We start from the raw sequence: 13183 nt of genomic DNA, 5'->3' as shown, positions 1-13183 counted from the left end.
TACCTACCATCCTCCCCAAACCATATTCCTATTCTCCTGCCCAAGAGAGTTCATTGTTAAACATATACCAGAAAACCACTGCTGACCCAACATGGAAAACTCGCATGCTGATGCTTTATCTGATTTCCATGGATATATTATCTAACACACTTGACTCCTTGTCTGGCAGGATCTTAGTCCTACTCTTTTTAACTTACTCTTCCCTGCTGATGTCCATCTCTTAGTATGGGAGTATATTCTGCCAAAAGCTGCTTCAGCAATGGTGATAAATATCTATCTTGTCTCATCTAGTTTCAGAGTCTGAGTAAACCTCAACTTACAAGTGGATTGTACATTCACTAGATTTTCAGGCACCCTATTCTATTTCTAATAAATAATTGCTCTTCCTTGGCATCCCTAATAAACACAACATGTTATCTTCTTAATAAAGATTCTTTTGGCAATGCAGGTGACCATTTCAAGGAGGAAAAACCATTTGGTGAAAAAAATATGTATAATTTACTGATTTTTAAAAATTTCACAGTATTTATAGGGGTAGCAAGGGACCGAAATTAAGCCTGAGTTTTAACCCTGGTCAGATCTAGTTTTGTATGCACATGTTTAATGAATCAGTGGGGTGACCTACTAGAAGTCTCTGTATAAGAAATCCTAAGTAGCCTCCTAGGATGCAATTGGCTCTAAGGAAAACGATAGTGAGGAACTATGGCTTTCCCAATACCAAAACTCCCTTACTATAGAAGAAGGGTAATTGTGAGATGAATTCAATTCAGAGGTCAGGTAGAGTCACCTTGCTTTATAGAAACTAGATAAGAATGCATTAGCCCAGTCACTTCATAGATTTAAGCCCTACGTCATTCTAAAGATTTCTGAAAAAAATTACAGTGTTTATGTTTCCGTGGTTCTATCTCAGATTTTATGCTACTGCCTTCATCAAATTAGTTCAATGTGAGGGTCATTTTGCATCACAGCTGTATTGTTCCTATTCTATATCATGTTAATTCAATTACCAGATTATTCTGTTTCCCTAATCCCACATTTCAGGTGGGGAGATGGGAGCAGCAACAACAAGAGCCAAGACAGTCTTGTGCAGAAGACTTTACTGGGGAGACTCTGGGATTTATAACATAGGAACATGTTATGGTTTGCACATTTGTTCCCTCCAAAATTCATATGTTGAAAACCTAGTCACTAATATGGTGGACTAGGAGATGGGGCCTTGGTGCCTGATTAGATCATAAGGTTGGAGGCCTCATGAATGGGATTAGTGTCCTTATAAAAGATACTCCAGAAAGTTGTTTTGCTCCTTTCGGTATGTGAGAACACAGCTAGAATGCATCATCTGTGAACCAGAAGGCAGGCCCTCACCAAACACTAAATATGCCAGCACCTTGATCTTGCACTTCCAAGCCTCCAGATCTGAAAAATTAATTTCTGTTTATAAGCAACCAGTTTATAGTATTTTGTTATAGCAGCCCAAACAGACTAACAGAGAACCCAAATCAAAATTTCTAAAAACACTTTTAGGTATTACCAAAGTAGTGCTTTCCTTTTATATCTGTTCTCTCTTGCACCATCTCTCTCTCTCTCTCTCTCTCTCTCTCTCTCTGTCTTTCTCTCTATCTCTGATACCAGCTCTAGAAAGGCTTAATCCAAAAGAGAAGCAGGTTCCCTGCTTTGCAAAGGAATAACATTCAACTCCAGCACCCAGGTGATTGCAGGGCACGCTAGGTAGCAGAAGACAGCTGAATTTAGTGGGACAGCATGGTGTCCAGAAAGAGACTAAGGCACCAAGCTAATGTCAGTGGGATCATCAGAAGAACCAATCCTATATCCTGACCAATGTTAAGTGGTAGAATCTGACAAAAGCAGCAGTAGTGCCCAACACAGCTGGCAAAGCCCAGCAGGCACCACAGTTCCTAGTAGAAAAAGCCTGGAATAAAAGAGGGAAGAAATAGCAAATGCCCACAGGAAGCAACGAATAAAGTTGGCACATAACCACATGTGAGATGCCTCTTGGGTTTCCAGAGAATTTTTAGAAGGGTACTTTAGAGAGATTTTGTGTCCTTTATCATTAGAAAGTGGAGGTAGGGGTGGAACCAACCAAATGTAAGTATAGGTGGAAAATAAACGTGATAAAATTTGATCATTATTTTCAACATTCTAGAGTTACGAGTACTAAACCAGGTTTAAATAAACAGGTAAAATTTAACGTTATTTATCATTTTAATCATTCACCAAGCATTTATTAATTTTTAAAATCCCATCACCAGTTAGGGCTCAGAATTTATGAGTATGGTATTGAGTTTTGTTTCTGCAGATACTATTAGTGTATGAATTTCTGCTTATCAAATTTTGCAAGCAAAATTTCTGGGTCTACAGAGTAAAAAGTCTTTAAGAATGATAAATCATTTGCAAGTATCATTAAGACACAAAATTCATATTTACCTAACAGGCAAAAACAATGAAGTAAAATTAAAACTTTAGGTAAGATACTAGAATGAAAGGAGAAAAGGGGCCCTATATAAGATAACAGAGGATCTGTTATGGCCATGAGTGAAATATACACACTATCTTAAAAAATGATTGTTGTGGTTTTGTTTTTATATTGGTCATAATTTTCAGTGACAGTCAGTGGGGTATGTACCACAGAATCCATATGAAACCCAATGGATTCCTTTATGATCATATGTGATGTAGTAGTTAATTTTATGTGTCAATTTGGCTGGGAGATGGGGTGCTTAAATTAAAAACTTTGGGGTATGTCTGTGAGGGGGTTCCCAGGTTACATTAGCATTGAGTCAGCAGACTCAGTAAAATAGATTGCCCTCTCCAATGTTGGTGGGTGTATTAGTCTGTTCTCACATTGCTATAAATAAATACCTGAGACTAGGTAATTTATGAAGAAAAGAGCTTTAATTGACTCATGGTTCTGTAGGCTGTACAGGAAGCATAGCACATTCTGCTTTTGGAGAGGCCGAGGAAACTTACAATCACGGTGGAAGGCAAAGGGGATGCAGGCATGTCACATGGCCACAGAAAGAGCAAGAGCGAGAGGAGGGAGGTGCTACACACATTTAAATAACCAGATCTCATGAGAACTCTATCACTGTACAATACCAAGGGGGGATGGTGCTAAACCATCCATGAGAACTCTGCTCCCACGATCCAATCACCTCCCACCAGGCCCCACCTCCAGCACTAGGGATTTCAATTCTACATGAGACTTGGTGAGAACACAGATCCAAACCATGTCATTGGTCATCATCCAATCCAATGAGAGCCTGAATAGAATAAAAAGCAGAGGGAAGAATAATTCATCTCCCTCCTTTCTGCCTGCTTGAGCTGGGACATCTGTCTTCTGGTTTGCTTAGACTGGAATGTATACCATTGGCTCCCCTGGTTCTCAGGCCCTTGGACTTGAACTGAAATTACATCACAAGCTTTTTTTGGGTCTCCAGCTTATAGATCATGTAACTTCTTAGCATCTACAACTGTGTGTGCCAATTCTTACTTATCTATCTATCTTTCTATCTATCTGTCTATCCTGTTGGTTCTGTTTCTCTGGAGAAGACTGATTAATACATGAGTGTTCCCCAGCTGAGACAAAAAAAAGTTAAATGAATTCTCATAAATCAATAATTTAGGCATGGTAATTATATTTTTTGTTTTTGGAGAAAACTCCAAACTGCTTTGCACAGGGAATGAACTAATTTACATTCCCACCAAGAGTGTAGAAGCAAGCATTCCCTTTTCTCTGCAACCTCACCAATATCTATTATTTTTTGACTTTTTAAGAATGGCCATTACTAAATGCTATCCCTCCTCTAGCCCCCCAACACCTGACAGACCCTGGGGTGTGATGTTCCCCTCCCCTGTGTCCATATGTTCTCATTGTTCAACTCCCACTTATGAGTGAGAACATGTGGTGTTTAGTTTTCTGTTTCTGTATTAGTTTGCTGAGAATGATGGTTTCCAGCTTCATCCATGTCCCAGCAAAGGTCATAAACTCATCCTTTTTTATAACTGCATAGTATTCCATGGTATATATGTGCTGCATTTTCTTTATGCAGTCTATCATTGATGGGCATTTGGGTTGGTTCCAAGTCTTTGCTGTTGTGAACATTGCTGCAATAAACATACATGTGCATGTGTCTTTATAGTAGAATAATTTATAATCCTTTGGGTATATATCCAGTATGGGATTGCTGAGTCAAATGGTATTTCTAGTTCTAGATCCTTGAGGAATTGCCACACTGTCTTCCACAATGCTTGAACTAATGTACACTTCCACCAACAGTGTAAAACCATTCTTGACTGGTGTGAGATGGTATCTAATATAGTTTGGATGTTTGTCCTTTCCAAATCTCATACTGAAATATCATCCCAAGGCCGGGTGCAGTAGTTCATGCCTGTAATCCCAGCACTTTGGGAGGACAAGGTAGGCAGATCATGAGGTCAGGAGTTCGAGACCAGCCTGTCCAACATAGTGAAACCCCATCTCTCCTAAAAATGCAAAAATTAGCTGGGCATGGTGGTGCGTGCTTGTAGTCCCAGCTACTTGGGAGGCTGAGGCAAGAGAATCATTTGAACCTGGGAGGCAGAGGTTGTGGTGAGCCAAGATCAGGCCACTGTGCTCTAGCCTGGGCAATAGAGCAAGACTCCATCTCAAAACAAACAAACAAACAAACAAACAAATATCATCCCCAGTATTGGTGGTGGGCCTGGTGGGAGATGTTTAGGTCATGGGGGTGGATCCCTCGTGAATGCTTTGGTGCCCGCCTTAGGGCATGAATGAGTTTTCACTCTATTAGTTCACACAGGAACCAGTTGTTTAAAAAAGTCTGGAATCTTCTCCTTTCTCTCTTACTCCCTCTCTTGCCATATAACGTGCTTGTTCCCCCTTTGCTTTCTGCCATAAGTAAAATCTTTCTGAGGTCTCACCAAAAGCTGAGTAGGTGCTGTTACTAAGTATGTACAGCCTGCAGAACTATGAGCCAAATAAACCTCTTTTCTCTATAAATTATCCAGCCTCAAATATTCCTTTACAGCCACTCAAAATGAACTAATACAATACATCATTGTGGTTTTAATTAGCATTTATCTAATAATTAGTGTTGTTGAGAATGTTTTTCTTTTATAAAGAAAAGAGGCTTAATTGGCCTCTGTGGGCTATAAAGAAAGCATGGCAGCATCTGTTTCTGGGGAGGCCTCAAGAGCTTTTACTGATGCAGGAAGGCAAAGTGGGAACAAGCATGTTCCCGCTTACATGGCATGAACAGGACCAAGAGAGACAGGGGGTGGGGATGCCACACACATTTTTTTTCTTTTTTAAAATTTTTTATCCTAGGAATTTTTTATTATTATTATACTTTAAGTTCTGGGATACATGTGCAGAACATGAAGGTTTGTTCCACAGGTATACATGTTCCACGGTGGTTTGCTGTAACCGTCAACCCATCATCTACATGAGATACTTCTCCTAATGCTATCCCTCCCTTAGCCCCCCAACACCTGACAGACCCTGGGGTGTGATGTTCCCTTCCCCTGTGTCCATATGTTCTCATTGTTCAACTCCCAATTATGAGTGAGAACATGTGGTGTTTGGTTTACTGTTCCTGTATTAGTTTGCTGAGAATGATGGTTTCCGGCGTCATCCATGTCCCAGCAAAGGTCATAAACTCATCCTTTTTTATGACTGCATAGTATTCCATGGTATGTACGTGCCACATTTTCTTTATGCAGTCTATCATTGATGGGCATTTGGGTTGGTTCCAAGTCTTTGCTATTGTGAACATTGCTGCAATAAACACACATGTGCATGTGTCTTTATAGTAGAATAATTTATAATCCTTTGGGTATATATCCAGTATGGGATTGCTGAGTCAAATGGTATTTCTAGTTCTAGATCTTTGAGGAATTGCCACACTGTCTTCCACAATGCTTGAACTAATTTACACTTCCACCAACAGTGTAAAACCATTCCTATTTCCCCACATCCTCTCCAGCATCTGTTGTTTCCTGACTTTCTACTGATCACCATTCTAACTGGTGTGAGGTGGTATCTTATTATGGTTTTGAATTGAGTTTCTCTAATGACCAGTAATAATGAGCTTTTTTTCATATATTTGTTGGCTATGTAAGTGTCTCCTTTTGAGAAGTGTCTGTTTATATCCTTCACCTATTTTTTGATGAGGTTGTTTGGTTTTTTCTTGTAAATTTGTTTAAGTTCCTTGTAGATTCTGGATATTAGCCCTTTGTCAGATGGATAGGTTGCAAAATTTTTCTCCCATTCCATAGGTTGCCTGTTGACTCTGATGATAGTTTCTTTTGCTGTGCAGAGGCTCTTTAGTTTAATTAGATTCCATTTGTTAATTGTGGCTTTTGTTGCCAGTGCTTTTGGTGTTTTAGTCATGAAGTCTTTGCCCATGTGTATGTCCTGAATGGTACTGCCTAGGTTTTCTTCTTGGGTTTTTATGATTTTAGGTGTTACGTTTAAGTCTTTAATCCATCTTGAGTTAATTTTTGTATAAAGTGTAAGGAAGGGGTCCAGTTTCAGTTTTCTGCATATGGCTAGCCAGTTTTCCCAACACCATTAATTAAATAGAAAATCCTTTCCCCATTGCTTGTTTTTGTCAGGTTTGTCAAAGATCAGATGGTTGTAGATGTGTGATGTTATTTCTGAGTCCTCTCGTCTGTACCATTGGTCTATATATCTGTTTTGGTAGCAGTACCATGCTATTTTGGTTACTGTAGCCTTGTAGTATAGTTTGAAGTCAGGTAGTGCGATGCCTCCAGCTTTGTTCTTTTTGCTTAGAATTGTCTTGTCTATATGGGCTCTTTTTTGGTTCCATATCAAATTTAAAGTAGTTTTTTTTCTAATTCTGTGAAGAAAGTCAACAGTAGCTTGATGGGGATAGCATTGAATCTATAAATTACTTTGGGCAGTATGGCCATTTTCAAGATACTGATTCTTCCTATCCATGAGCATAAAATGTTTTTCCATTTGTTTTTGTCCTCTCTTATTTCTTGAGCAGTGGTTTGTAGTTCTCCTTGAAGAAGTCCTTCACATCCCTTGTAAGTTGTATTCTTAGGTATTTAATTCCCTTTTGTAGCAATGGTGAATGGGAGTTCACTCATGATTTGGCTCTCTGTTTGTCTATTATTGTTGTATAGGAATGCTTGTGATTTTCGCACATTGATTTTGTACACTGAGACTTTGCTGAAGTGCTCATCAGCTTAAGGAGATTTGGGGCTGAGATGATGGGGTTTTCTAAATATACAATCATGTCATCTGCAAACCGAGACAATTTGACTTCCTCTCTTCCTATCTGAATACCCTTCATTTCTTTGTCTTGCCTGATTGTCCTGGCTAGAACTTCCAATGCTATGTTGAATAGGAGTGGTAAAAGAGGGCATCCCTGTCTAGTGCTGGTTTTCAAAGGGAATCTTTCCAGCTTTTGCCCATTATGATATTGGCTGTGGGTTTGTCATAAATAACTATTATTGTTTTGAGATATGTTCCATCAATACCTAGTTTATTGAGAGTTTTTAGCATGAACAGGTGTTGAATTTTATTGAACGCCTTTCTGCATCTATTGAGAAAATCACGTGGTTTTTGTCATAAAATGAGTTAGGGAGGAGTCCTTCTTTTTTATTGTTTGGAATAGTTTCAGAAGGAATCGTACCAGCTCCTCTTTATACCTCTGATAGAATTTGGCTGTGAATCCGTCTGGTCCTGTGCTTATTTTGGTTGGTAGGCTATAATTCCTTTCTCAATTTCAGAACCTGTTATTAGTCTATTCAAGGATTTGACTTCTTCCTGGTTTAGTCTTGCAAGAGTGTATGCGTCCAGGAATTTATTCATTTCTTCTAGATTTTCTAGTTTATTTGCGTGAGGTGTTTACAGTATTCTCTGATGGTAGTTTGTATTTCTGTGGGATCAGTGGTGATATCACCTTTATGATTTTTCATTGTGTCTGTTTGATTCTTCTCTGTTTTCTTCTTTATTAGTCTAGGCTAGCGGTTGATCTATTTTGTTAATCTTTTCAAAAAACCAGCTCTTAGATTCATTAATTTTTTGAAGGGATTTTCATGTCTCTATCCCCTTCAGTTCTGTTCTGATCTTAATTATTTCTTGTCTTCTAGTTTTTTAATTTGTTTGCTCCTGCTTCTCTAGTTCTTTTAATTGTGATATCAGGGCATCGATTTTAGATGTTTCCTGCTTTCTCCTGCGGGCATTTAGTGCTACAAATTTGCCTCTAAACATGGCTTCAGCTGTGTCCCAGAGATTCTGGTATGTTGTGTCCTTGTTCTCATTGTTTTCAATGAACTTATTTATTTCTGCCTTAATTTCGTTATTTACCCAGTAGTCATTCAGGAGCAGGTTGTTCAGTTTCCTTGTAGTTGGGCAGTTTTGAGTGAGGTTCTTAATCCTGACTTCTAATTTGATTACACTGTGGTCTGAGAGACTGTTTGTTATGATTTCTGTTCTTTTACGTTTGCTGAGGAGTGTTTTACATCCAATTATGTGGTCAATTTTAGAATAAGTGTTACGTGGTGCTGAGAAGAACGTATATTCTGTTGATTTGGGGTGGAGGGTTCTGTAGATGTTTATTAGGTCCGCTTAGTCCAGAGCTGAGTTCAAGCCCTGAATATCCTTGTTAATTTTCTGTCTCAGTGATCTGCCTAATATTGACAGTGGGGTGTTAAAGTCTCCCACTATTATTGTGTGGGAGTCTAAGTCTCTTTGTAGGTCTCTAAGAACGTGCTTTATGAATCTGGATGCTCCTATATTGGGTGCATATCTATTTAGGATATTTAGCTCTTCTTGTTGCATTGAAACCTTTACCATTATGTAATGCCCTTCTTTGTCTTTTTCTATTTTTGATGGTTTAAAGTCTGTTTTATCAGAGACTAGGATTGTAACCCCTGCTTTTTTTTTTTTTCTTTCCATTTGCTTGGTAAATATTCCTCCATACCTTTATTTTGAACCTATGTGTGTCTTTGCACATGAGATGGGTCTCCTGAATACAGCACACTGATGGATCTTGACTCTTTATCCAGTTTGCCAGTCTGTGTCTTTTAATTGGGGCATTTAGCCCATTTACATTTAAGGTTAATATTGTGATGTATCAATTTTATCCTGTCATTATGATGCTAGCTGGTTATTTTGCCCATTAGTTGATGCAGTTTCTTCATAGCATCGATAGTCTTTACAATTTGGTATGTTTTTGCAGGGGCTGGTACTGGTTGTTCATTTCCATGTTTAGAGCTTCCTTCAGGAGGTCTTGTAAGACAGGCCTGGTGGTGACAAAATCTGTCAGCATTTGCTTGTCTGTAAAGGATTTTATTTCTCCTTCACTTATGAAGCTTAGTTTGGCTGGATATGAAATTCTAGGTTGAAAATTCTTTTTTTTAAGAATGTCGAATATTTGCACCAACTCTCTTCTGGCCTGTAGGGTTTCTGCAGATAAATCTGCTGTTAGTCTCATGGGCTTCCCTTTGGGGGTAACTGGACCTTCCTCTCTGGCTGCCCTTAACATTTTTTCCTTCACTTCAACCATGGTGAATCTGACAATTATGTGTCTTCAGGTTGCTCTTCTCAAAGAGTATGTTTGTGGTGTTCTCTGTATTTCCTTAATTTGAATGTCTTGCTAGGTTTGAGAAGTTCTCTTGGATAATATCCTGAAGAGTGTTTTCCAACTTGGTTCCACTCTCCCTGTCACTTTCAGGTACCCCAATCAAACGTAGGTTTGGTCTTTTCACATAGTCCCATATTTCTTGGAGGCTTTGTTCTTTCCTTTTCATTCTTTTTTCTCTAATCTTGTTTTTACCCTTTATTTCACTAAGTTAATCTTCAATCTCTGATATCCTTTTTTCAGCTTGATCGATTCGGCTATTGATACTTGTGTATGCTTCAGGAAGTTCTTGTACTATGTTTTTCAGCTCCATCAGGTCATTTATGTTCTTCTCTATAATGGTTATTCTAGTTAGCAATTCCTCTAACCTTTTTTTCAAGGTTCTTAGCTCCCTTGCATTGGGTTAGAACATGCTTCTTTAGCTCAGAGGAGTTTGTTATTATTCACCTTCTGAAGCCTACTTCTGTAAATTCATCTAACTTATTCTCCCTCCAGTTTTGTTCCCATGCTCGCAAGGAGTTGTGATACTTTGGAGGAGAACAAGCCTTCTGGCTTTTGGAATTTTCAGCCTTTTTGCACTGGTTTTTCCTCATCATCGTGGATTTATGTACCTTTGTGCTTTGCTGTTGGTGACCTTCTGATGGGGATTTTGTGTGGGCGTCCTTGTTGTTGATGTTGATACTATTCCTTTCTGTTTATTAGCTTTCCCTCTAACAGTCAGGCCCCTCTGCTGCTGGTCTGCTGGATTTTGCTGAAGGTCCACTCCAGACCCTGTTTGCCTGGGTATCACCAGGAGAGGCTGCAGATCAGTAAAAATTGCTGCCTGTTTCTTCCTCTGGAAACTTCATCCCACAGGGGCATCCATCAAATACCAGCTGGAGCTCTCCTGTATGAGGTGTCTGTCAACCCCTGCTTAATTACAGCACCAAGGGTAATGGTGTAACTGTACATAATTGATAAAGATTTTGCAATTAAATCTAATTATTATATCTGCATGAAAAAGGATTATTTGTTTTCTAATTTGGAACATATGCCTATAGACCAAATAATGTAAAACCCATTTGGAATCCAAAAATGTAACATCTGGGATTTATTCATTTTTTTGAGTTAACATCCTGTTCTCATTATTGATGATGTTTCTGAATTAACTGTATTTCTTAGTCTGTAATCTTCCAGTTTTAAACAATTGCACAAGAAATTACGCCAAAACTTGCTTAACCATCGGAGTCCTATCAGATTCTTTTTAAAAAAATAAATAAGACTCCTGAGCACTTCTCCAAACCTACTGATTCAGGAACTCCACAAAGAGGGACTTAGGGCTTACAACATACCATTTTAGGTAATTTCATGGCCACTTAGTCTGGAAAATGTGATTTGGAATAACCTCTCCTTTTTGTTAAAGAAAATAAGGAAATTTATCTAGGAGTGAAATATCCATGGCTAAAACAGAGACTGTTAATAAACTTTTCACTGTATTATGTTGGCTTCTGCTATAGTTTAAGAAAATAGAGCAGTTTAAGATTTGTAAGATATCATCTTCACAATAAAAACAGATGGCTATTCTTTACAGAATGGCAAATAGATGTATTGCATGAGAATACCAAATATTTATTGTATGTATCATTTTCAGGAAGTAAAATTATAAACTACAGACAGCATAAAGGTAACATGTTTGTAGAACAGACCTAAAATTAGTCAACTAAGCAAAAGAAAAATAACTATACAAATGTTTTCTACTCTATAAGTACATGAAGTCATGTAATATAATACTATAATAAGATTATAAAATAAAGTTATTTTACATAATAAATGTGTTTAACCTTATATTATTATATCGGTCCTTACACCAAATACCAAGTGCTTCCACATCAAAAGATGTAGAAATATGTAGTATACAACAACACCTTTAAAAATTTTCCTCAGTAAGTTTAACTCCTGGTGCAAATTATTCCTCTCAGATCAGCTATTATTCTCAGATTTTTTTCATACTGACTTCACTGGCTCAGCTTTGTAATTGATTTTAATTCTCTGATTCTTTTCTCTCCTTATTTTCAAAGTAACTAAGTCCACTCCTACTCTAAAATACTTAGAAGAAAAAACAAAACAAAACAAAACAAACATAAAACTTCTCCTAAACAGCTACTGGGTCTAAGAAGAAACAGTAAGTAAAATAGCAGATTACTTAGAAGGGAATTGCATTTCATATCAAAATCTGTGAGATATATCAAAGCAGAACACCAAAGCAACTTCATAGTCTTATGTAGTTTTGATGTTTAAAAGAAATAGAGAAAATAGATGAATTAAGAACTTAACATAAGAAAAAATAAAAGCAATGTGTAACTAAGGAAAGTAGAAAGGAATAAACTAAAAGAAATTTAAATAAACGGTAGAGCATTTTAAAACAATGACAAATTAACTACTATCAAGTACTCTGACTGGGAGTGAACAAAACAGGCAAACTTTTAGGAAAAGTTTCACACCTGTTGACCATCTACTCGGGCAGCTAAAAAGGAAAGAGTGCTTGAGGCTTGGAGTTTGAGACCAGCCTATGCAATATAGTGAGACCCTGTCTCTAAAAAAATAAAACAATAAAAGAAATAAAAGCAAAAATCAAATAAAGTTCCAGCAAAACATCAGAAATTAAATATGTATATTCAAGGAAAATTAAAATGTTGTATGAATAAAATGTACAATAGAACACTAATAAACATGTAAATCCATTTCATATAGTTGATTTTGGTGAAATAAATGAATTACCAAAACTGAGTTAGGAAAAAGCAAAAACAAAGAAAGAAAAAAAGCAATTATTAATTAAGAGAGAAATAGAAAAAATTAATAAATTTTTTAGAAACCTTCAAGCTTAGCTATTTTAATGGATTAGCTCTTTAACAGTATAGAAATATTTGAAAATAAATATAATTAATTTGTAAAATTAGCATAAACCTGATAGAGTAAACTTGTATCAACTGAACAAGGGCAAACACTATAAACAATCTCATTTCTAGAGGGAAGCATTATAAGTGGTTAAGAAGCTTGAAATCTGGAACTACTTGGGCACAATTTTATGCTCCGCTGTGCTAACCATTTGATCTTGGACAAGCTATTAATATTTAACCTTCCTAAATCTTGCTCGTCTACAAAAGAGAGATAATAATAATAAATACCACACAGGGCTATTGTGAGGATGAAATTCGTTAACAAGGATGTTTTATATTTATGTGAGGCATAACACATTATAAAGTTACCACAAATATGTATTTTAAAACATAGCATTAAAAAAAGCCAAAATTGACAAATGGGATCTAATTAAACGAAAGAGCTTCCGCACAGCAAAAGAAACTACCATCCGAGTGAACACGCAACCTACAGAATGGGAGTAAATTTTTACAATCTACCCGTCTGACAATGGGCTAATATCCAGAATCTACAAAGAACTTAAACCTACAGAATGGGAGAAAATTTTTACAATCTACCCATCTGACAATGGGCTAATATCCAGAATCTACAAAGAACTTAAACAAATTTACAAGAAAAAAACAAACAAC

Source organism: Hylobates moloch, unplaced genomic scaffold (assembly GCF_009828535.3).
Source record: "Hylobates moloch isolate HMO894 unplaced genomic scaffold, HMol_V3 SCAFFOLD_12, whole genome shotgun sequence".
NCBI lineage: Eukaryota > Metazoa > Chordata > Mammalia > Primates > Hylobatidae > Hylobates > Hylobates moloch.
This window is presented reverse-complemented; position numbering follows the sequence as displayed.